This window comes from Manis javanica, chromosome 13 (assembly GCF_040802235.1).
Source record: "Manis javanica isolate MJ-LG chromosome 13, MJ_LKY, whole genome shotgun sequence".
NCBI lineage: Eukaryota > Metazoa > Chordata > Mammalia > Pholidota > Manidae > Manis > Manis javanica.
Genome location: NC_133168.1, coordinates 61240775 through 61266019, shown reverse-complemented (window position 1 = coordinate 61266019; position 25245 = coordinate 61240775). Strand labels below are relative to the sequence as shown.

At 46.9% G+C, this 25245-nt stretch overlaps 1 long non-coding RNA gene across 1 annotated transcript in view; it reads right to left on the bottom strand.

Moving 5' to 3' along the window:
- Positions 1 to 6284: 6284 nt before the first annotated feature.
- Positions 6285 to 25245, bottom strand: part of LOC140845490 (uncharacterized) — a 28134-nt gene continuing 9173 nt past the window's right edge. Inside the window, exons 4-5 of the long non-coding RNA XR_012124289.1 lie at positions 22726 to 22908; positions 6285 to 6706 (exon numbers count right to left, since the gene is read on the bottom strand). This is a non-coding gene — a long non-coding RNA (uncharacterized lncRNA). The remainder of the gene's footprint in view (positions 6707 to 22725; positions 22909 to 25245) is intronic.

Below are 25245 nucleotides of genomic sequence, written 5' to 3'. Positions count from 1 at the left end.
ATAAAGAGGTGGAAGTCCAGCCAGAGTTCAAGCATAAGCTCACTGACTTGAGGGTAGGGAAGGAGTTTTGGCACATGGTGCTTGGTCAGGATGTAAGCCTCAATCTTCTATAAATCAAGCATTTAAGGTGAATTCAGTCTCTCAGTGCTTAAGTGTTGTTCTAAGGGAAAATGCATAAGATTCTCTATTTCATATCCACCTGTATCATTTTCAATTGAAATACTGTCACACTGCCATAATTAATTACCACAAACTTAGTGACTTGAAACAGCACAACTGTAAATCATAGAAGTCCAGTACAGGTCTCTCAGGCTACACTCAAGGTGTCTCTCTGTGCTGTTCCCACCAGGCAGCTCTAGGAGACAATCTATTGCCTGCTTATTCGGGCTGCTGACAGAATTCAGTTCCTTGCAGTTGTAAAACAGAAGTTGCTTTTCTTGCTGGCTACCAACTGAGAACATTCCCGTTTCCAGAGATCACCGCCTTCTCGGCTCATGGCCCCTCCTCCATCTTCAAACCTGGCAACTGCCCGTCCCTCTCATATCACCTCTCTCTTACCTGTCCTTCCACCTTCTTCTTCCACTGTTAAGGACAAGTGATGGCTGGGCCCGCAGGAGAACCCAAAATAATCTCCCATTGCAAGCTCTACCTTGAATCACATCTGCAAAGTCCCTGTGCCACGTAAAGTAACATATTCCCAAGCTCCAGGGAGTATGGGGTGGACTGTTATGCCCAGAATTCGTGATCCTCAAAGACTACCAGGAAGCCGAGTCTGATGCAAATGCAAAGAGCCTTTTAGTCAAGCTAGCTCGAGCTCACTCTCCTATCTGCACCGAAGCAGCAGCGGCGATATGCCGGAGAGAGAGAGTGAGTTTCAAACGGACAAAGATTTTATAGGGGTCTCGGGGCAGTTGGTTGGGTGATGGTTGTGGCCTTAGCTGATTGGCTGGGGAGGGTCACGGTCTTGTTGCACAGGTTGCTGGGCGTGGTTTGAGCGGGAATGGGCGTGGTTTGAGCGGGAAACTTCTTACTCAAGATGGAGGACACAGAACAAAATGGAGGCAGTCCGGGTTGGCTCCGGGTCATGTAGGGGACATAGTTATTCAAGATGGAGGATACAAAATGGAGGTGGTCCCAGTCTGCTCTTTCATGGACATCTTAGGGAAAGAAGGACATTATTCTACCACAACCATGAGGCGGTTTTTAAAATGAAGTGGAGTCTTTGTACCAATATGACTGGATCGCCAAGCTGTTTTTTTTTTAACTGAAAACACAAGCTGTAGAATGATACATGGTATATTACCTCTCTTGTTTTCAGCACATAGACACACAATACTGCACATGTAGACACACAAATACTACAGATTTTCCTGGGTCAGTGTGGATGTATGCAGATGCACAGAATGAAGGTCTAGAAGGATATACACCAAACTGGGAACCACAGCAACCTTTAGGAAAGTGGGGAAAGAACCAAGACTGGGCAGATCAAAGGGGCCTGCAGCCTTATTTATATTATTTTCCTTTTCAAGTAAGGATATATTTATGAATGTACTATTGGGGTAATTAAAATTATATTTTTAAAATAATAGTTTATAACAAATTACTCATCAACCACTGTGAGGAGCCAAGCACAGACAGATTCTCTAATTGTATTTCGCATTAGTAAGTCAAAGTTCTGTAAATTTTATTCCATATAAAAGGGAAAGAAGGACCAAGGAAAATAGCTTCAAACACATGTAGTCTGAGAGATATCAGCCAGAACGAACACACTGACTGGCGTGGCCCCGGCACCTCCAGAGCGAGCCTAAATGGTTGGCCCTCAAAGTAAGTCTATTGCTGTCCTCTGCCAAGGTTAAAAAACTCCCTTCATTTTCAAAGCTGTATCCCAGAATATGGCTCTGCCCAGAGTGCCCGCACCTCGCAGCCTGGCCCAAAAGCTGCCCTCCCACCAGAGGAGTAAAGTGCAGCTGTGCCCGTACAGCAGTCCTGCTGACAACGCCAAGGGGCCCTGGGCCAAGGGAAGCCCAGCACCTCTCCAGAGAGAGATACACAAAGTACAGACTGGACACTCAGAGGTAAGGAAGGAGCTTCAGGGCGCCTGGCTTCTAGCCTAGTGACTTACCATACACCCAGCTACACACATGCGCACACGCACAGATAAGGAGAAAGCTGCACTGTCCCCAGGCCCTGGACCCCAGGTAAATCCCACTGTCTCTAACACCCATGAGAAGAGAGAAGCTATTACATCTCTTATCTTGCAAATTCCAATTCCAAACCGTGGCCCTGAGTACAAGCCCCAAGTTTCTACCAAGAAATTTAAAGATCAATGGTCAGAAGAACACCCAGGACAAGTGAAGGACAGTCACCCTGAACCCCAGTGGTGACAGCACAATACACCCATTTGCTCCAGTCCCCCATCCCAGACCCCTAATGCCCTGCTGCCTCCAGTCTTCGCCCACCCGGTACCTTGATTTGGATCATGTGTTCTCTGCGTCACCCCCTGCATCACCCACTCATAAGAGAAACCTCACACCTTTCCAGACCAACTGAGTTACAGATGAAGCAAAATGCTTCCTGAAGAGACTGCTCTTTGGGAAAACTCATTTTAGTAGGCCAATGTGGGGTCTAGTGCTAAGTCATATGTATCACAAGTGTCAAGCAGCAGCACCTGACACACACATCCTCTTACAGTTCTTTCCACAAATAACCCTGTGCAGTAGGGTTGTAGGTCATGGAGCTGGTCAGAGGCTGGAAGGATTTTGACCCCAAATTTTTCAAAATGTGACACAAATCACAAATGTTACAGTGGAAAAAGAGTGATAAATTTGATTACATGATCACTGAAATTTATCTATGCCCAAAAAAGGAAGTTGAAAAACTTCAAAAATATATATAACATATACAACAAAGACTAATTTATCAAGACTCACAAAAACCAATAAGAAAAACTCAGCTTAATAGGAAACTGAAAGACAGATGTAAACAACTGACAAGAAAAAACATAAAACAGGCCAATTTCCACTGCCTATTTTCCTGCCTCCTTGCCTATACTGGTTTCAGCAGGATGATGGCTACCAAGATAAAAAAGTCATATGCCCTTTGACTGAGTAGTTCCATTACTAGGATTTACTCTCTGAACTTATTGCAAAGGTTCCCCCCAAAATATATACAAAATCATCATAGCACTGTTGGTAAGAGCAAAACCAAAACCAACAGAAGTGACCATCAGGTGGACCAACAAAATGCAATGTATTCAGAAAAGGACCACTATGCAGCTATGAAAAAGGGTGGGATAGATTTGTTTTTACTGACCAAGAAAATCTCTAGGCTAAATTATTATTTGGAAAAAAAAAAGCAACATGTAGAAAAGTGTAATCCTTTTTGAGTTTAAAAAAGAATCTAGCTCCATATATGCAAGTATGTGCCTAATTTTTCCCACAGGGAATCCATAAGAAACTGTAACAGTTATCTATGAGGACAGGGTAGAGGAACAAGGTTCAAAGCTTTTCTTTTTTCCCTTTCTGTAGCTTAAGTTTTCTAAAAATGTTTTTCTTTTTTTTGATAATAGCAACAGGATTTTTCTGGATGGGAAGATCATGGCCTAATACTTTCCTTCCTTGCAGCTCCCTACATTTGAGGAGCAATGACCTGTTAAAGAATATAAATACATCATCAGGAGAGGTTTTGAAGGTCGACTTGGCATCGAGCAATAGAGGCACTTTGCCTAATTCCTGCTGCTTCTGCCGAAATCTCAGGCCATGAGCTTCTATACAACCCACAGGATCTGCGCTCTCTTCTCCATGGCATCTCCCAGCCCACTTTCATGGCACCGGCCTCCAGGTAGCACAAGCATTGCCATGACCCACCCTGCCTGGGAAGGGAAGAACAGCCAAGAGCCCTCCAGAATGGTTGTGTCCTGACTGAGGGCAGCCAAAAGAGAACCTCATTCCTTGCACAGAGGAGCCTGCTTCCTCCCTAGTGCAGGAACCAGCTCCCCTCCATGCTGGTGGATGGTGTCAGGAGTCAGATCGTGAAGACGAGCCTTCAGTGACAGACAACAGTATGCAGGCTCTTCCAGGTGGGTTTGAGGGCCAGAGATATCGGATTTCTTGGGCTCCCTTTGCTTCCCTCTGGTAAATGTAAAATCCATGCCTGAAACCCACTTCCCTCAAAAGACCTCCAATCAGCTGCTTGGGCACCTCCTTCACTCTGATTCTACAGTCTGATTGTGACACAAATTGATTTTCCTGGAAATCACAGATATTAGCTGACTCTCCATGCTCCCTTGCATCAGACACGATTGAACTGCAGGCTGGACTGACACCCTGGTTCTGGAGCTCACAACCCGCCTACCTGGCTGGCATGTGGCACTTCGATGGAATCTGATGATCAGATCTGCATCTCCCACTTCAGACATGAGCCCCAAAGGAAGTGGTCTTGATTCTATATGCTCCCCTTGTTTTCAGCTGCTAAGACTGTGGGAAAATTTTCTTTCTACCCTAGGCAGTGTTACTAACTGTGAAGCCCCCCCTTACCCTGATCCTCTCATATCCTCCACCTGGGCACCTTCACAAACTCCTGGCAGCGGCCAGGTGCCAGCACTCAGGTCCCAGCCCTCAGGGTGAGACAGAGCCGGCCCGAGGAGCCCACTGTGTGCAGAGGGGGGCAAGGCACAGAGGTGGGGGCCGAAGGGGCCGCCCACTGCAGCTCATCGCACAACCAGCGCACTAAAGGGTTCTGGTGGCCCCGCCGCAGTGGAGCTGTTTGGGGTTAAGTGGATTAATCCCTAGAAGCCATGCTGCCCTTGAGGCCGCAGCCTCGGGTCCGGGCTTGCGAGCCTAGCCCTCACAGCCACTGAGGCAGCACAAGGGCACTGAGGAAAACTGGGCCTTCGCAGCGGAGCCGATCCCCCGCCTGAAGCCTGGCCCCTTTGTACGTGGATGCCACACCTGAGACCCCAGTAGCCACTGGAAAACCCCCAGAGAAGAAAAGGGGGCCCACAAGGAAAACTGATGTGTCTGTGAAACTGAACTTTTTTTCCTTTTTCTGAGCCAGAGAAGCTGGAGCAGGGGTGGCAGAGGCCAACACAGGGCTAGAGAGCAGGCAGGAGGCACAGAGAAGGAGCGGGGCTGAGCCAGTGTGGTCAGCTGCCCCATGGTGACTCGGGGAGAGGCACACGGACAACTGAGGAAGGGGCCAGGGCAGAGGTTCGCTGTTCCCACACAACACCCGGCCCCCACCTTCCGTCCCCTGGGAGCAGGGTGTGCCAGGGCTTGGCTCCTGGCCGCAGCTCCCAACCTGAGGTCAGACACAGCCCCTGGGAGAGAGGATCAGCTCTTCCGCCACCCAGCCACTGGGCAGAAGGGTCTCCAGGACACGATACTTGCATAGCTAAAACCATCTAAGTCCAGAACAAGCCTGAACAGACTCCACGGGGAATCCAGAAACACAGGAGAAGTTCTGGGAGCCACTTTCAGAGGTAAATCTCTGTCAGTTTTCTCTTCGACTTTAATCCCAGAATTTACTGATCATAGGGCCCAGGTCTAGCAGCTCACAGCGCAGGACACCAGGCAACTCCTTCACCCTGGTGACCAAGTCCTTCATTCCAAGCACTGGAAGGGCCGCCTCCCTCTGAACGAGGTGATGGGTATGACACCAAAGCTCCCAGCCATTCCTTGACTTTGGAGCCTCTGCCTCCCTTGCCCCAGGGCCCAGCCCTGACCATAGGGGAAGGATTTGAACCCTCAACTTCCTCCATTGCCAAGGTCATAGCTTTACTTACTTTTAACACAGAAAGGGCAGAGCTCTAGGAAGCTTCACGTGCACTTAAGTTGGTGGGGGCAGTATTTCTCAGCAACAGGAAATCTTGATTGACTTGGGCCCAGGTGAAAAGGAAAAGCCAGTGATTTGGTACAACTTCTCTCCGAGCCAACAAGCCAAGCCCTGAGCTTGGCAAGGAGACCCACAGTGAGCTGGGTGCACTCTTTGTACTGGGACCTGGACACAGCTCCTGACACCAGGAAGAAGGACTGGGATTCCTGACACAGGAGTGGAAAGCTGGGCACACCCACCTGCCATCAGCCACTCAAGTCCAGGGAGATGCCTGAAGGAACCAGTAAAGGCAGATATGGATTTTACACATGAGCAGCCATGCTTCTGCTGTGACAGTTCTTGTGAAGAACACTGTGAGCTCAGATTCCATAAGCAGAATTCCATTTGTTAACCAGTCAGGTGTTACACAGAAAAGGGTCCTGTGGCTACTGGGCACCTGAATGTCTTGACTTTCAGTTCCTCTTTATTAGACAAGTCACACCATGTTGATTTGATATGTGAATACATAGGAATGAAATGAAATATGAAAATACTAGTCAAGGTAAATAAGATTTTACAATGCTAGATAAATGAGATGGAGATCTCACCCTTCAATGCTTTTTCTGTTTTGGTTCATTTTAATCATCTTCCTTTTTCTCACTTGTTTAAGAAAACCAGCTCCTGAGGCTGTTGAGAGGAAACATCGTTCCAGATGCACAGTGGAAAAGACAGAAAGGCAAAGAATTCTATGGCTACCAAGAAAACCAGTTTCCATTGTTCTTAGGAGGGAACTTGTCCTTAGAAATGATGGGCATTCCGGCTGCATTTGCCAACCGTTCTTCAGACTTGTCCAGAACCTTCTAAGGACAACACACCAGTGAGAGAGAGGGGGGCCCTGGAAGACAAAACACGAGGGGAGATCAATAAACATTGCGTCTTACTTCCACTAACCTTTCCTAACCCCGGAGGAGCCACACCTGTATAGCAGCTGCCTCCCAGATCTACAGCCCTGGGTGTCTGATGAAGAGAAAGCTTCTGGAGCCTAATGTTCCTTCCCCACAGGCACATCAGAGCTGTGCAGATCACCCCTTGCCCTGTGAAGCCAGTGCTTCCGGGCCGCTGGAGAGGTGGGCAGGACCTGCCCCTAACAGTGAGAGGTACCAGCATGCATGAGGCCAGGAAAAGAGAAAAAGTTGTCACATGGCAAACAAATGGCAGAGCCTAACTTCCAGGCCTGGCTCTTTCCCTCTACCTCTTGTCACCAGAATTTGGTGAGATTTGGTATTGACAAAGCCAGCAGCGCTGAGACAGAGTGGGTGGGGAGGGTACTGGTAGACACTTCCACAAACAGCTTCCAGTGCATCCTTGGAGCTCAGAGAGCAACTGCAAACCCCACAGGCTGCCATGCAGCAGGTTCTCACACCATTGTCTGACGAATTGTGCTCAATAGCAGGCAGATGACTATTTCGAGGACTCTGGGTTATCTGCCTATTAAATAAGATCACTAGCAAAGCGGTTTTTCTATAGCATCTGCATCCCTGAGCAGTAACTGTTTACCTCAAGTTTTTGTACTATGTACCCCAAAATGAATCTCGAAACAAAAGGTCACCTGTCACAGCAGCAGCATTCATCAGCTGGGCCAATCCCAGGTCCCCACTGAGCACAGAGAGGCCTTCTTAGCCACACACACCCCACCATGCATGCACATGGCAAGCAGCCTTTGCCTGCTGAGGAGTGCACGGCTGAAGAGTGCACGTCCCCCAGACCAGCCCGCAGGTCCTTTCTCACCTGCCCCAACCATACACACAGCCCTTATCCACACCAAACATCTCTTTTTCTTTCATGGACATATTGCCCAACATGTTTGGCAGGAAGACCCTGAAACAGAAGTGAGTCTTCCCCAAGCAGGAAGGCACAGAACTGGCTGGGATACCCTCCCAAAGGCCTTTTATGAGCCACGGCATAAAGAACGCTTGAATCAGAATCACTGAAAATTCTAGTCGGGGAAGAAGAGAAGTGATTGAGACCACAGTCTGTCTGGGATCATGTGAGAGACTGCAGTCCAGATTCAGTCGGAAGGGGAATTCTAATCAAACTGAACTGCAACCGTACCTATCCCACATTTAACATTGATGTTATGCCAGGCCCAGTGGTGGGCACTTGCTTCACCTCATTTCATTCTTGCAGTCACCCTAGATGCTGGGCTTCTCGCCCTCACTTTATACCTGGTAAAGCTGAGTCCCAAAGAGGAAAAGAGGCCCGGGGCTGGCAGGTGAAAGAATCTGGATTCAAATCTAGAGGTCTTGATTACTATGTGCCTTCTGGCAATTAAAAAATTACACACGCATGCCTCGGAGAAATACTTTTGTGAGAGAGAGGAGACATTAGGTAAAAACAGATTGAGGGCCATGGCTTTTCTTAGATGTCATTCTTCTGTTAATACCAACAGACACTGTTGACCACATTTCTTCCACACCAAGGCCTGCATGTTTCAGGTTTGATCTCTGACCTTGCAACATCACCAAGGACTTTCCCAGGGTAGCTGGCTGTCTCTTAGTGGCTCATTGCAAGATCCAAGCCTACAACAGTATTTATGGAACAATTATCTTGACTACCTACCACATGAAGCACCTAACAAGGCAGAAATAGATATCTCTATTTCATTTCAAACTGAAACAGCATTTGTGGAAAATTAAAATCTACTTTGCTCCCAGCCCACCAGCAATGGCACCAGGAAACGAGCAGGCCTGTGAAGTACACAGCCCTTCAGTATGGCCAGGAAGCCCTGTGGAGGAGCAAACCTCAGAAAGAAATAGGGAAAATGAGTCCTGAGTTGAACTCATTTGAATTTCAACAAACACCCATTCCCACACAACACATTTCCCCCTGGAGGGGTCAGAGCACATTCCTGAGCAGGGAACATCAGCCACTGAGGTGGCCTGGGCCTCTTGTTGCTCTAAGACCCCACCTTTCTGTTCCTTCCCCACACCCTCCGTGCAGCCTATGCCCAGCAGTTTGTGTACTTGGGCAGGAACCTGGGGAAGCACAAGGCAGATGCCAGTGAAAGCAGGCTGCCAAGTGGCACACACCAATACTTTCCACAACAGGAAGTCATGGAGGGGATTCAGGCCATGCTTATGTACCAGGTATCAACTACATGCAGGCACGGGGCTGAGTGGACCTGCGGCCCTCACACAACCCACCAGCTTGTGGAGCAGATGGGCAGGTGAGCAGACACCGGCAGCCCGGCATGGCCAGCACCGGGATGCAAGGCATGCAGAACTCTCTGGGAGGACCGGCGGTGCCCAGAACCAGCAGAGAGTGAGAGTCGTGATGAAACCCCGGCAAAGCCTCCTGAAGAAACTCCTGAGCTGGGATGAGAAGGAGAAGCAGTCTCCTTGGTGACGGTGGGGGCCCGGGGGGGAAGGTACTCCTCGGAGAAGGACCCGTATGTCCAAAGAATGGAAAGCTGTTGCTGCTGGGGGCCTGCAGCACTTGCCCCATCCCAAGCCCTGACAGGATAGGGAGCCGTGCGGGGAGCTGGCAGGAGGCCTTTGCAGGGGAAGCAGGCCTCCCAGACCTCAGGGCCCAAGACCCAGCCTTCCCTGAGCACACCCTCCTTGTGGTGCTCCGGGGGCATCCAGAGGGGCCTCGGGCCAGCCTGTTTTGCTCTGCATCCCAGAAAGGGTCACCACAGTGAGAACAGTGGATCCCTTCTATCTGGGGGTCTGGAGTGAGCCTTATCCAATTTGGCCAAGGCAAATTCATGGAGAAAGTGGAACAGAGGTTATCAGGGGCCAAGGGAGGGAGACATGGAGAGTTACTGTGTAACAGGTTCAGAGTTTCTGTTTGAGATAATGAAAAAATGCTACAAATGGAAAGTGGTGATGGTTGTCCAACATATGGATGTACTTAATGTCACAGGGTTGTTTATGTAAAAATGACTAAAATGGGAAGTTGTGAGTTATGAAATTTCATGACATTTTTTTAATTGGCCAAAGCAGGAGATCACCTAAATTGTCAGGCCTTCCTAGCCCTGGAAAATAAAAAATAAACAGTTTAGACATTAATCAGATACATAAAGGTTCAAGTCCAGTATCAGGCACACAGAAGATGCCCACTAATAATGGGTATCACCCTCACTGTTATTAGTGAATCCTGGTGGCTATTCTTCTGATCTAAGTCATGAATGAATGTGTTAAGGCTGATGCACGGCTGGAGGGTTTCCATCACAATTAAGCATTAATTAACTTAACACTCATGTAACTCCACATTGTGGGTTTTCACATCAAGTTCAGCCTCTCTTTCCATTGCCCACACCCATCTCCCACAATAAGCTGTTTACTGTTTCAATTATTTTAGTTCCAACCACTGTGATCACTATACTTAAAATTCAATCAGACTTCTAATTTTAAGCATCTTTTTTGTGCACAGCGCCAACAATTGACAAGCGTCCTGAATTTAACATCTGTTTCCAGAAGTAAATGGTTTTAAATTTGAGAACTGAAAACACATATAAGGTGATTATGAGCAGCTCTTGCGCTGTGATTCATGGCTGTGCATCAGCAACTCACTGCGCGGCAGTCATGGCTCCACGCGAGCCACTTGGAAGCCGAACAGATGGCTTGGACACCCCACTGCCACCAGAAGCCTTTTGACCAACAAAAAAACCAACCTACTGTGCACAAGGAAACCTGCTGGACATTTCCACAGGCTCTGTCATATAAGCTAGTTTTCCCAGAACTAGAGTAAAACTAGGGTCTTTGGAGCAGTCTTTCCTGAGCTCGCACAGCCCTCTCTGGAAGTCTCTGTGAAGTCCACAGCCAAGACCCTAGGAGGGAGGCCTGCCCGCTGCCTGAGCTGCCAGTGTCCTCTGTGCCTGTGCTCACGTCTGCACCGGCACTCCGCTGTTCAGAGGATGGTCGGGCAGGGGGAATCCAGTGGGAAACTGTCCAGCCCGGCTCGTGGACACAGATATGAGCTTAGGAAAGAGGCGGAGCCATTACAGCCAAAGGTGTTTTTCATTCAGAGCTGGGAGGTGACACAGCAACTCAGACAACAGGGAATTAAGTGGAAAGAAAGAAAGAAAAAGGAAGGAAGGAAAGGATGGGAGGAAGGGAAGGAGGGAGGGAGCATTTCTTTGGCCTAAATTAGATGCTAACTATACTTAAGTTGGTAAACTGAAGGGAAATGGGTACAAAATGCTAGAAATACACTCTCTTATTAAGGGTGTCTGAGATTTTCAATGAGGAATTTCAGTATTTGTAGTTCCCTAGGACAGAGTTCCCTCAAAACCCCAGCCTTCCACTGGGCTTTCTAGAACTACAGCTCCATAATTTAAAAACTCTCCTGTGTCATCAGCATCTACTCAAAAGCCCTTATGCCTTTTCTGGAAACCTGGCTCCCCATGGAGGACGCCACTTCCCCAGGCCCTTGGGCATGGGAAGTGGGGTCCCTCTCCTCTCTGCCGTCACGTCACTTTCCACCTCACTGTGTTGCCCAATGATTGGCAACTCATTCACCCACAACTTGGGTCCCTGGCACTATCTTCCCCTCCTTCCCCCTCGTAGGTGACTGACACCCACATAGATGGCCCATCCTGCACCCTGACCTCCACTTCCTAGACCACCTTATTCCAGCTCCCTGCTCCTCTACCCCTTGTGGCCACCCAGAGCCACACCCTAGACCTTGTCACTACCAGTCATGCCCCCTGTCAATAACTCAAGCCTCACCCTCAGGCCACAGCTCCTCCTTCTGCCTGATGGTCAGACCACTGCCTCTCTGGACACTCTGACAGGTCCTGAGCCTCCAGTCCTTCCCTCCCTCTTCTGCATGTGGTGTGGTGCAGGTGCATGAATAGAGAGGCCATTCCACTTTTTCATCTTGTAAATTTCAGCTTTTACTAGTTCATCAGGAAGGATAATATTGACCTTGACTTCAGTTGTTATGTGTACCTGATTATTTTAAACACCTTAAAAAGTTATATCCACCTTTGGAGAGATGGTCATGGAAGGTCTTTACTATATTTGAGCACAAATATGAAAGGAAGGAAGAGAGGGAGCCACAGGGCTTCCTGGGAAGAACATGCCAAGTAGTATAAACAATGAATCCAAAGGCCTGAGGCAGTGGCATGTCTGGCAAGTTCAAACAGCAAGGAGACCAGCACAGCAGGAGCAGCACGACCAAGGGGAGAATGGTGGGAACGAAGTCAAAGAAACAGGGGACAGAGAGGGATAAGTGGTGACCAGTCAGATCTGTTCTGAAGACCGCAGTTTGAAGGTAGAACTAACTAGACAAGAGAGAAGGAAAGGAAGAGAGGAGGGGAGAAGGGGGGAGGGAGGGAGAGAGAGAAAGATTCGGAAAGACAGACAGAAAGAAAAGCATGAAAGACAGATGATTGATGATAGATATAGATAGATAGATAGATAGATAGATAGACAGATAGATAGATAACAAATAATAGGTGATAGCAGGAGAGCTGACAGATGATGGATCAACAGAATGAAGCAAGTGCATATACATGCCCAAAGCACATCCATAACTTACTGAGGGAGAAGCATATCATAGAGCAGTTTTTATGATCCTTACACTAAAAATATTACATGTTTACACATCCATAGGAAGGTATTTGGAATGTACACTCTCAACAGCTAACAGTGATTTCCTCTGATGAATAGGATTAGAAGACGTAAGGTGGGGAAAAGATCTTCTTTTACTTTTTATGCATTTTTGGTTTAAACAATGGGCGGATATAATCATCACTCACGCTGAATGGGACAGGGCATTCGGTAGTGAGCAGTCATCCCCGAGCGATGAACGCTGGGGCTGGATGACCTCTTCCTGGCTGACTCACCAAAGGGGCCAAAGATCAGATGGTCTATTGGACCTAAAGAGCCTCTCCAGCCTTGGGCCTCCTCCCCGAGACAGTCTGGCAGGATGCTGTCAGCCCACTGAGCTTCAGCTTCCTCCCTGGTAACACAGGGATGAGGATACTTGCTCCACTGGAGGGTGGAGATGATGCATGTGAAGTGTCTAGCTCAGCATCTGGTGCAGAGACACCCATTAAGCATCAACTGCCTGTCCCCCTCCCCAATAAGGAGTCCAGGGAAGTCCAGGGAAGGGCTACTACCAAAGGCTCAAAATGCCCTAATATTTCAGGCTCTGGAGAGACAGGAAGGTTTCTGGGTCAAAGGGGATTCCAGCAACCTACCCACCAAAAGGGTAAGTGTCTCCCTCACAGGTAAGGGCAGAGCTCCCTCCCGCAGACCTGCTCTGGAGAAAAAAAGAGTAGAAATACCCTCCCTTTGCCAGTAATGGCACACATGGCTGGACTCCCTGAAATGCCAAGTCAAGTTTAGAAGTCCCTGACAATGTGGATTTCCTTTCGTTTCTTGCCTCAAACCTGCCCAGTCAGACGCAGAGCACATTCTTAATTATTTTGAAAGGATTTAAAATGGAGCCATAAATCTCTGCTTTAATACGACATGGTGATTTGACCCCCAGATAGATCATAATGGGTTATTAACAATGCTTCCCAAATCTATTGAATTTTTTTCCTAAAGCTATTCACTAATTAATAGCTGCTCTCACAATGATCATTTTTGAGTAATTATGGAACTGTGCCACATTATTTTGTGATGAGAACATAATTATGTCCATTAAAGTTATTTGTATAGTTTTTAACCTTCTGCCAGAAATAAATGAGGCTAGTCTGAAGGTAACACAAACTCCGTGACAATACCTAGAGGTTACTGCCTCCATGACACTTGCTTCTCAAAGCTTATTTTGTGGCCCACAAACTTAGACTTTGTCCTTTAGCTTTTTCAGAGCCCCTGAAAGTAAATGGCACTGAGGGAGGGAGGGAACTCATGATCTTCCTGGCTTCACACCTCCCCCTCTGTGGCCACCAGGCTGCTCCCCCTTGGCGTCTGGTCATCTCCTGCATGGCCCCCTGGCCACACACACCTCCAGCCCACCCTCTTGGCCGAGCCCTTGACACTCAGTTTATATAAGCCACAGCCTGCCCAAACTCCCATTCCTGGGCCCTTGCCCCACTTCCAGGGACAGGCAGGACCTGCTGGAAGGCCAGTGCTCGTCCCACTCGTCCCTGTGTCCAGCAGCATGCCTGGGACTGAACTTGCCTGTCCAAAGGGCCATTACCAGGTGCAGAAGGTAGGGGCAGCTTGCTGAGTACACACTTACACTTGAGGAGCAAGACCGGGAGGGGGGGTGAGGGGCCTTGCCTTTTCATGTCAAAAGACTCTACTTTCTGCTGGGAGTATCTTAGGGTGTGCTGGGGGTCTCCAGAGGCATTTCTGACAGCCATCCCAGTAAATAGTCCCTCCAAGGTCCTGGATGCCTCTTGCCTCAAATCCACACCTGAAATTCTAACTTAACTGGACGTCCTGCACTTTATCTGGCAACTCAAGCTGGAGATGAAGTGCAGGCAGGTGAGCACCTGCAGGGCACTGCCCCCCAGCCCCGGGGGTCTCCCTCAGTCCTAAGGCACAGTTTGCTGCATGATCACCCTGTCCTCAGAAGCCACAGGCTAGACATGCTGGGCTCAACTCAGGGCTTGGCAAGGCCAGAAATGAAACCTGACCTGGAGGTCTTTTTCACCAAAATAACTATGTCATCTCCCCTGAGGCCCTGCTACTCTGTCTAGGTCCCCCACTCACCTACTTCGTCTCCTGCCTAGTGTTCACCTTCTCCGCCTTTTCTCCCCACCTTCATCCTCCTGCCAGCATCTCTAGCTGTGGCCACAAGAGACTTCACCACCTGAGGTCACAGGCAGGGGAGAAGAGAGCTCAAAAGGGGATGGCCCTTAACACCGGCTCCCCAGAACTTCCTCTGTATTGTGTGGGAGCTGGCTGTGGGTGGTGAGGCCGGGAGAAGCGATGGCTCTTTGAGGCATTCAGGCTTGTCACCTGCCTCCTCCTCCTCCTGGAACCCAGGAGGTCTCCCCGGGAGAGGTGCCTCCTGGCAGTTCCCCAGATTCATTCTTTCCTTGGCCAACCAGTATGTGTTTGTTCTACCCCTACCAGTGCCAGGAACGATGCTAGATGCTTGGGATAGATCAGACAGAAAAGAACAAAGATCTCTTTTTTGTAGCACTTATTCATGGAATAATCTGGAAATGCCAAAAAGCAGCAGCAAAACAGAAAGCCCAACTTTCACCACCTATGTGAAAAACAGGCAACGCTGACATGGATTAAAAATATTAGATTATTTCAAGAAAAACAGAGAAACTAAATAATTCAAACATGATAAGAACACTAATAAATACACTTGAGGTTGTTCTTTGCAGAAAACCAGACTTAAAATAGTCACATCTCTGGCAAATAACAAAAAAGATAAAAAATTTAAATGATAAAGCAGATACAGGAAAGAATCTAAAACTCTTGGATGATTTTCTGGAAAAATATAAAAAATACAAAGTCAACCCCATCAAGGAAAAGTTGAAAAAGTTACCCAATGTTTGCTTTTCTAATTTATTTTAAGAAACTATCATAAACATAACACCAAAATGTATCAGAAATAGTAAAAATATGGATCCTTCTCATTTATGGAAGTAGGTATAATAATCCTAAGTGCCAGAAAACAAAATTCAACAGAATATTAAAATAATAATAAAGTAGGGTATTTTCCAGTATTTGCAAAAATGATTTAGTGTCATAAAAATAAACTCGAAATGGATTAAAGACCTAAGTATAAGACATGAAACCATAAAATTCCTAATGGAAAACCTAGGCATTAAACTCTTGAACATCAGCATTGGCAATTTTTTCCTGGATACATCTCTCCATGCAGAGGAAACAAAAGCAAAAATAAACAAGTGGGACTACATCAAATTTATGCACATCAAAGGAAACCATCAGCAAAGTGAAAAGGCAGCCTATGGAATGGGAGACTTTATCTGCAAACAATAAATTCAATAAGGGGCTAATACCCAAAATATATAAAGAATGCATACAACTCAACACCAAAAAACCCCAAATAATCCAATGAAAAAATGGACAGAAAACAATCTGAAAAGATATTTTATTGAAGAGGATATGTAGATGGCTAACAGGAACATGAATAGATGCTCCACATCACTAACCAACAGGGAAATGCAAATCAAAATCACAATGAGATATCACCTCACTCCAGTCAGAACAGCTAGAACCAAAAAGACAAGAAATAAAAAGGATGTGGAGAAAAGGGAGCCCTCATGCACTGTTGGTGGAAATGGAAACTGGTGCAGCCATTGCAGAAAACAGTATGGAGGTTTCTTTGAAAATTTAAAAATAGAAATACCATACAACCCAGTAATTCTACTTCTGGGTATCTATCAAAAGGAAAGAAAATCATTGATTCAAAAAGACATATAACTCCTATATTTATTGCCATATTATTTACAATAGCCAAGATATGGAAGCAACTAAAGTGTCCATCAATAGATGAATGGATACATTCATCTTCTTGGGTACAAGAAAATGTGGTACATATACACGATGGAATATCACTCAGCCATAAAAAAGAATGAAATCTTGTCATTTGAGACAATATGGATGGGCATAGTGGGTATTATGCTCAGTGAAATAAGTCAGACAGAGAATGACAAATACCATGACTTCATTTATATGTGGAATTGAAAAAAATAAAAAACAAATGGACAAATAAAACAGAAACAGACTCAAAAATATGGAGAATGGGTGGCTGCCATAGGGGAAGAGGGGGGACAGGCAAAATGGGTTAAAAGGATAAAGAGGTACAAGTTCCAAGTATAAAATAAGGAAGTCACAGGATGAAAAGTACAGCAGGGGGAATATAAATACTGCGATATCTTTGTATGGTGACAGAGGGTAACTACACTTACTGTGGTGAGCATTCAGTAATGTATGTAATTGTTGAATCACTCTGTTGTACTCCTGAAAACACTATAATATTGTGTATCAACTATACTTCAATAAAAATTTTAATTCTAAAAAATTCAATGATTTAATGTTAGGAAATTATAGTCCTATAACCTCTCAGATCAAGGCATCAATTTTTAGTGCTTAGACTCTTGTTAAATTCAACATCTTTTCCTCATGAAAATTCTAAAACCTGGGAATAGAATACTTGCTGAACATAATAAAGTATGTATAACAAAGAATTTGTCTTCCACGAGGACATCAGTTATATCAAATGATGGTACACTTAATTATATGACACTATCAATGGGGAGAAAAACTTTCTATACTTTACTTGGTCATTTAAGATGCATTTCATTCATATTGCTGAAATAATATCTTTCAAGGTTAATACTATTAAGTAATTCCTCCCCCTCTCCTTCCATCAAGCTGTCACTAAGTTAGTGCATCTTAGAACCAGTATCTTAAATTTGAAGAAATAAGACACATCTTAAATGAACAACTCACAACATACCTACCAGTGTAGCACTCGAGTTTTGACATAAATCAGGAACAAGACAGGGATGTTCATTAGAACCATCATTATCCAAGCTTGTTCAGAAAGGCCTCATCCATATACTAACACATCATTTTTAAATATAGCTATTAAAAATGAGACTACACTATCATTTTCATTCATTCACTCATGATAAGACTGTATTCTGACAAAATTCAAGACAATTTAATCTAAAAAACTATCAGAATAACAAGACAGTTCAGTACCATGATTATTAGTAAGTATGCAAAACTCACTGGTGGGCAAGCGTGTGCCAAAACAGACATACTCATACACCGTTCAGAAGATTTAAGGTGGAACAACTCTTTTAGAAACAATTTGGCAATATGTATCAGAAATCTTAAAAGTCACACAAAAATAAATAAAGTTTATAACCCTTGTGGCAGATACCATTGCTTTCCCAAAAGCTACACCTGCTTCTTTTGTTCTAACAGAACCTAAACCTGGGGAGCGATGTCCTCACCCCAGGTCTAAGGTAACCATGTATTCCTGTTGCCATTTGCCAGTGACAGGTCTAGGAGGAGGCACTTGACTTAGACCATTAAGGTATGCTGCAGACTTTAATCCGTGGAAAGAGAGAGCTCTTAAGGAGAAATCCCTTTTGCTCCTACCCTTTCCTTCCTCCTAGGGATACTATCAAATAGGGATGTCATGCTTGGAGCTATGGCAACAGTTTGAGACATTAGGGGACGCATTGTCAATACAGTGAAAAATAGAAAGCACCTTGGCTTTTGATGATATCACTGAGCCTGTGCTCCAGACTGCACAGTCTTTCCTCTAACCTTGCATCTGAACACATACGGTCATCCATCTTCATGGCTGACACCTTTTTACTAACCCTGTAATGTTTTGGTAGTTTCATATGAGTCTTCCCTTCCTATACTAGTAATCCAAAAATCGACTCATCAGATCTCTTTATTTCCTTTTTGCTAAATGTGTGCCCCAGGTTCTGCCAGTCGGACCCACCCACATGGGACTTGGACTCAGAAGGGAGAGGTGAAGTGGTAGCCACATGCAGGGAGCTCAGTTTTTTAATAATGTGCTGTTGGAAGCAGATGGTCCTTCTAGAGAATCTGTGGCTTCTGGAATGCAGAATCTGGGGTCATTAGTGCAAAGCAGCACAAAGTGGCAGCAGTAGAGTTTCACTAGAAGGTTCCACAGTGGGATGGAACACCGATCCTAGCTGCACTGTTCCTGGCTGCCATATCCAAGCCAAGTTCTCTGCTTCACCACCCCAAACCCCAGAGCCTAATATCTTATGTAAAGATTCCTCTCTGATTATCTACAGTGGATTCTCACAGTTGCAAACCAGAACCCAAACCTATAATTCCACCTTAGCAATCTATTCCAAAGAAAACAATCTGAAACCTAGAAGGAACCATATACTTAAAGATGACTATTGCTGTATTATCTGCAATGGTGAAAAATATTTAACCCAAGTTCAATGTACCACATTGAGAAAAATTATTACTTTGTAATGAAGCCATTTGAAGTCTATAAAATATTTTAATAACATGGGAAACTACTCAGACAAAAATGCAACAATACAAAATCATATGTAGTTTGACCTCAGCCATATTAACAGGACTGAGAGTCCCCTAAGAACTTCCCAGACTTGGGTAAAGGATTCCTTTTATTTGCCCCAGAGTACTTCCTATGACAAACACCTTGGGGGTGCCTGCACAGCCCGGGAGTCACCCCATCATCCCTGAGGATGTGCCTTCCCACATCACATGTGCAGGTCCTGGCAGCCACGTTCCTGCCTCATGACCACCCCCTTCCCTGACCACACTGGCTGGACCCAGGGAGACTGCCAGATCCCAGCTTGGGCCAGTGAGAATCTTCTTCCGGTATCAGGACTCAGAATGTGTATTTCCTCATGTGACTGGAGCTGAGTGCCAAGTAAGAACCCAAAGGGTCAGGGTGCCCACCTCCCGCCGTATGTCCAGAGAAGGGGGCAAGGCTAGCCTGCAGAGAAAGTAGAGAAGGCAGGGACCTGGGAGTGGGGTGGGGAGAGAGTGGGCAACATTCTAGGTTCTGATCTCAGCCCGTTCTGGGTCCTAGCTTCCTCCCTGTCCCTGGGATCTCAAAGAAATTTCTGTGTCCTTATGTGATTTTTTGTCACTAACTAGTCTGAGTTTCTGTTACTCAGAACCAAGAATGACTTCACCAGCACATTTCTAAAGCGGAAATACGAGATGCCATGGGCAATCTGAGGGCACCTCACCCTTAGCACGCCTGACTTCTTTTCTGTCTACCTTTACCTTCCCAGAGGCTGAGCCTTATACCTGAGCCAGCATAGCTGAGCTAAAATCACCCCAGCAAATTTGGCCAAACCAGCTTGGTGACAATGAGTCTAGCTCCCTTCGTTGGACTGGCCTAAGGTTGGGGGACCAGAGGAGGATGGGAATGAGCAAGAAGGCCTAAAGCCATCTACATTAAGAATGCTCTTGTCAAAGACAAGTAGTAAGTCTGTGGCATCTTACTACACTGATGGACCATGACTTCAATGGGGTATGGGGCAGACTTGATAACATGCGTGAATGTAGCAACCACAATGTTTTTCATGTGAAACCTTCATAAATGTGTATATCAGTGATACCTTAATAGAAAAGAAAAAAAGTAATGCTCTTGTCTTTAATGGAAAGAAAACCAAAATTTTGGAGTTGGGAGATGCTTAAAAGGTCTTGGCCAGAGCCAGAAGTTGTAGGGAGGGAAGGGAGCTAACCCAAAGAATGGGCATTATGAAGAGAAAACAGAGGTCTGAGCAGTTGCTAGAAGATCCAGTCTTCACGGGCATTAAGTGGTAAGAGAGAACATTAAGGAAGCTTGCCGTGTAACTCTTGGTTAGCGACCCCATTTAGTAAACTTCGGTGAAGCTGTCCATCACCCTCAGCACCGCCCTGGAGCCTTGTGCATTTCTCTTGCATGCTCAGTTGTACTGAGATTGTCTTAGTGAAATGAGGTCCAGTTTTTTCTGACTTCAGGGGGCTAAAACAACCAATGCACTACTTTGAGCATTGAGAATGAGATTTGGTGGTTGTAATCTTAAAAATAAGAGGAAAGGGCATTATAGAAAGGTTTGTGCATTTTCTGAGGAGAGCACTGCCTGTTGCTGCACATTCCGACAGCCTCCCAGAGGGCGGGCGAGCCATGTGCTGTGCAGGAAGGCCCCATTCTTCTGCACCATTTGGGAAGGAACCTCCCCAGGAATCCTGCTTGAAATGTAGTTGAATTAATGGTGATGAGTTGATTGCTGATCACTGTGATTAAAGCCTTTGTTGATGCAGAAAATCCAGAACCTTGAAGTGGCCAGACCTGGCCTGTTCCACTGCCCTGGGTAGGAACAGGGCCTGTGCTCCCTTCACACCTCAGGGACCCTGTCACCAGACAAAGTGCTTCCCACCCCAGCATCCATTCCCTCCACCTACGGAAAAAGATTCAAATCCAGGGACATGAGGCAGTCCTTTCTTCTCTCTGAAACTCCTTTTTCCCGAAGGAGACAGGCTGTCTACGGGGCCTTCTGGGCTTGCTGAGTAAGGAAAATGAGCTATCAGAGAAAGCACTTTCTGGAAGGTCCCGGTCTGCATATGAGAGGGAAGTTATTATACAACCACATGGGCCAGAAATAGTGTTCTAAAAAGAAATTTTTCTCTATCCTCTCTCTCCTCTCCCATTAACTCAGAATATTTTAAGATGCTTTCCCTTCCTTCTTCCTCTCAGTCACACTCTTGATTCCTTGACAATTTGCAAAGTCCAGTGAGGTTTGCAAAGAAAGATGATCAGCCTGTCATAAAGAATTCTCCACACACAGTCTAACACATCATCTGCCCCCTCATACACCTCATGTCCCAGCCTGCATCCCAAAAAATGACAAAGCTGGCCCAGCAGGGAGCTGACAGTCCTAGTGAGGGAATGACTTGGTTAGCACAGCCACGGCAATGAGAACTCCCTGGAGGATCCAGTGAAAGCCCGGAGAAGCTCCAGACATGTGTGGGCAAAACACAAAAAAATCAGGGCAGGGAGATGTGCCACATGCTGACAGGAAGAGGTTATGTCCCCAGCAGACCTTGAACAATGCTCGTTTGGGAATGGGCCCTCTTCATTCACCCCTCCATTAACCCGCCATCCAATTCTCCCTCCTCCTAATCATCCAACGTCCTTTCACCCTCTCCATCCAGTTACGCAGCCAGCCAGCCTCCCTCCATCTGTTCATCCACAGATACGCATCCTCTATTTTCATCTACCCTTTCAGTCATCCATCCTCCCACCCAACCATTCCCCTGTCCCTCTCTCTGAGCTCCACAGAGCCATCCATTCATACAGCTGCAATGTTTTCAACCTCTAGGTTCACTTATGTCCCTGAAAATCCATCCTGCCGTACAACCACCCCCCATCTGTCTATCCATCTAACCAGCCAACCTTCTGCCTGCAGGGCTATGCCAGTTTCTGTAGCTACAGAAATGATATGAGCTGCCCCCAATCCATAAAGACCTCTGCCCAGTGAAGAGAGGGCCTGGGTAGTGATCTCCTCTGGAAACCTGAATGTGTTTCCTGGGATCCTCAAGTGGAACTTTCTGGCTTCCCCACCACAGCCTGGACCAGGGACGGTTTCCTAGCAGGCCCAGAAGGCAGAAGAGGGAAGTAATAAGAGCCCATGCGAAGCTGCCAAGAACTGAGCGTCCAGTGCCTCAGAGCAGTGCCACTCAAGCGCCCAGCCCCGGCAGGAGGGGTACTCCATATAGGTGCATCTACATCACTTCCTCTCTCCAGCCTCTAGAGCAGTACTGTCCAATAGAAACAAAATGCGACACATATTTAATTTTGCATTTACTTGTGACCACATTAAAGAAAAAGTTTTATAGAGGTGAAATTAATTCAGTAATATATTTTACTTAATATATCTATATCATGTATATCTAAAATGTCAATATCGATACATCTAAAATACCATTTCAACATATACTCAGTATAAAAATCATTGAGCTAGTTTACTTTTTTTGTCCAGTCTTAAAAATCCAGCATGTGTTTTATACTCGCAGCACATTTCCATTCAGACGAGCCACATTTCAAGTGCTCAGTGGCCACAGTGGCTGGTGGCCACACCAGGGCAGTGCAGCTCTACCCTACCACTGCTGTTTTAAGGCCAGACCAACACATGAGGCCACCCTAATAAGGAGGGGCCTTTTCAAATTGAAAGTTTCTAAGTAATTGCTAAGCAGTTAATGAGAGGCGCAGCTGAGCCCTGTGACAGGAAGGACAAGAAGACAAAAGACACCGCAGATGATACAACCCTTCGTCCACGGTCCTGAGCAATCAGGGTCCAGCCCCAAACCAGTACAGCCAGTCATGAGACTGGCCTCCTGAAAACAGTCTAGTCACCCTTGCTAGTCACTTGACCATGCACCTCCCAAGTTGCTTGGCTGTGCCCACTTCTGAAAGCCCCTCAGGGCTCCTCACCTGCACATCCAGTGAGAGCTGCTCCGCCACCGCTGCCTCCTCCGTCTTCCGCATGCTCAGGACTAGGGTAGCTGCTCTCAGAGATGGGGCTCCAGGACACTGTCCAGCCAACCTTCTCCCCAGTTTTATCACTCAGATGATAAACCGAGTTTATCTTCTCTCTTCCCAGGACCAGCAGACAGGCTGTGTAAATGTAGATGCAATGATCCACAGGCCAGAGGCTGCCCAATTCCTGTGGATGTGGGGCTCTCCTGACAGCAGCCTATGGGGCAGGCAAGACTGTCTCGCTGTCTAGATGAAGAAACTGAGGCTCAAAGGGTCTTAGTGAATCACCCAAAGTCATACAGGGCATCATAAAGAAAGAAGCAGATTAGATCCCAGATTGCCCACTGCCCACTGTGCTGCCCCCTTCCTTCTCCCCCTTGTACCCCAGCAGCCTGTCTAGACAGCAGCTAGGCTGAGAAGGGTCCCAGAGGGTTTCTTCTGAGTCCCAGAGCCATTCCAGCCCCATGAAGAGGATGCCTCACCGTCTGGTCCTACCTTCTGCCCATCCTTCCATCCCAGAAAGAATGCCCCTGGAGACTGCAACCTGCAAGCTGCCCTCCACAAGCCCAGGACCTCATTCCTCCATGCGTTTGCCCACACGGCTCCTTCTGCCTGTACTGTTCTTCCTTCCCTCCCCAGAAAAGTCCCAGCCATCAAGGCTCAGCCAGAGCTCGGCTCAGTGAAGCCATCCCTGGCAGCCCCAGGCAGAATGGCTGCTCCACCTGCATTTTGTCCTATGAACAATACACCAGTTGGCATCCTGTTCCAGTGCCCTCCACACAACTAATTGTGCCCAACAAGAAGGGGACTGGCATATAGTAGGAACTCAGAAAATGTTTATTAAATAACCAGGTGGGAAGTTTATGGTGCACTAATAGCCTGTGTCACCTGTGGGCTGGGCAGACCCCCACTCTTAGTGCATTTCTCTAGAACCCTGGGTGCCTATGGAACCTCTCCATGGTGGTTCAATGGGGCCACTGGGAAATCCCTGCCCACTTCTGTTCCTGCAGACCACCTCCAGCAGTGACTCTCCACAGGTCCCAGCCTCCACCTCTAACTGCCCCCATCACAGCAGACTGTCCGCAGACCTGCAGCATCTCTCCTCCCCACCCACACAGTGGCATCCCCTTGTTCTGAATAGGAGATATGAAAAGTCACAGGTACTTTAGTTTGCTCAAGAGCATATTGGGAGATTATTTATCTGTGTTCTCTAGAAAAATGAAGCCCATAGTAGATCTTGCTGATTATATAACCCCACTGAGAGGCAGAAATAATCCTGAAGGTGGCAAGTTAAATCACTACTTTGTAATTTCCTAAAACAAAACTAATACCCAAAGAAATATTTCTCCCTCCGTTTTATAGCAATTTCACCATTAAACTGTCTTTGATTGCAATTCATAACAACGAATAAAGAAGAGGAAAAAAGATATCTTCAGACCAGCTAAAAAATTTAATCTTCTGAACACTAACAGTTTTCCCAATAAGTAAAAATGCTGGGCATCATGTCCACAGTAGCCACAGCCCATGTAAACTGACGGGTGGGGGTGGCCAGGGCCTCACTGTGCCAGCGAACTGCTTCAACCTCCCTCTTCCTCAGAGGAAGACACCGAGTCCCCCTGCTGGGCTGAGCCCTGCACGGCCCTCACTGCAACAGCCCTGGTGAGTCTTCCCAGCACTTGCTCCTCATGCAAACTGCCAGAGCCCTGGACTCTTGGGGGTTGACATCTTGGCCGTCAAAATCCAGGGATGCTTATGCTAAAGGGCTCTTGGCTAGGGTTCAGAGCCTGCTTCCAGGTAGAGGTGGTCTCTGGGAGTGTCTGGACATCAAGCCACACAAAGGCTGGCCACAGTCACGGAGGGAGGGCTGCAGGACCCCTGGCCTTCTTCATCCACAGCCCCCACGTGAAGGACCCTCCCTCCTGGTGCCTGGGAAAACCCACAGGCTTGGGTTCCAGAACCCCAAGGTAGGCAGCTCCGCACAGCCTGGGATGGACAAGAGGGAAGCTGGACACTGGGCACATTGCTTAGTTGCTGGATCCCTCCTCACCTGGACACGGTCCTTGGGCCATCTCCTTCAGCCATGTGCATCCTATTACCACACAACTCTCAGATACCTATGTCTAGCCTGTTCTCTGGGTGCCAGTCTAAAACATCCAATAGCCAGCGTGACATTTCCTCTCAGACATTAGAACATCATTGCAAAGTAATAGACATAAAAACTCAATCATCCAGATTTGGGCTGGTGATTTTTTTCCACCAAACCGTAACATTCCCTACTTAAGTGGCACCCCCATCCAGCCAGCCATCCCACTGGGCTGCCTGGGAGCCACCCCCAGCACCTTCCCTTTTCCTCACAGAGCATGCCCAATCTCCCCACCAGCCCTGGTGATCCCACTCCTTAAATCTCTTTCAAATACGTGCACTTCTCTGCATCTCCACCACCACCACCCAAGCCACTACTGTCTCTCACCTGGA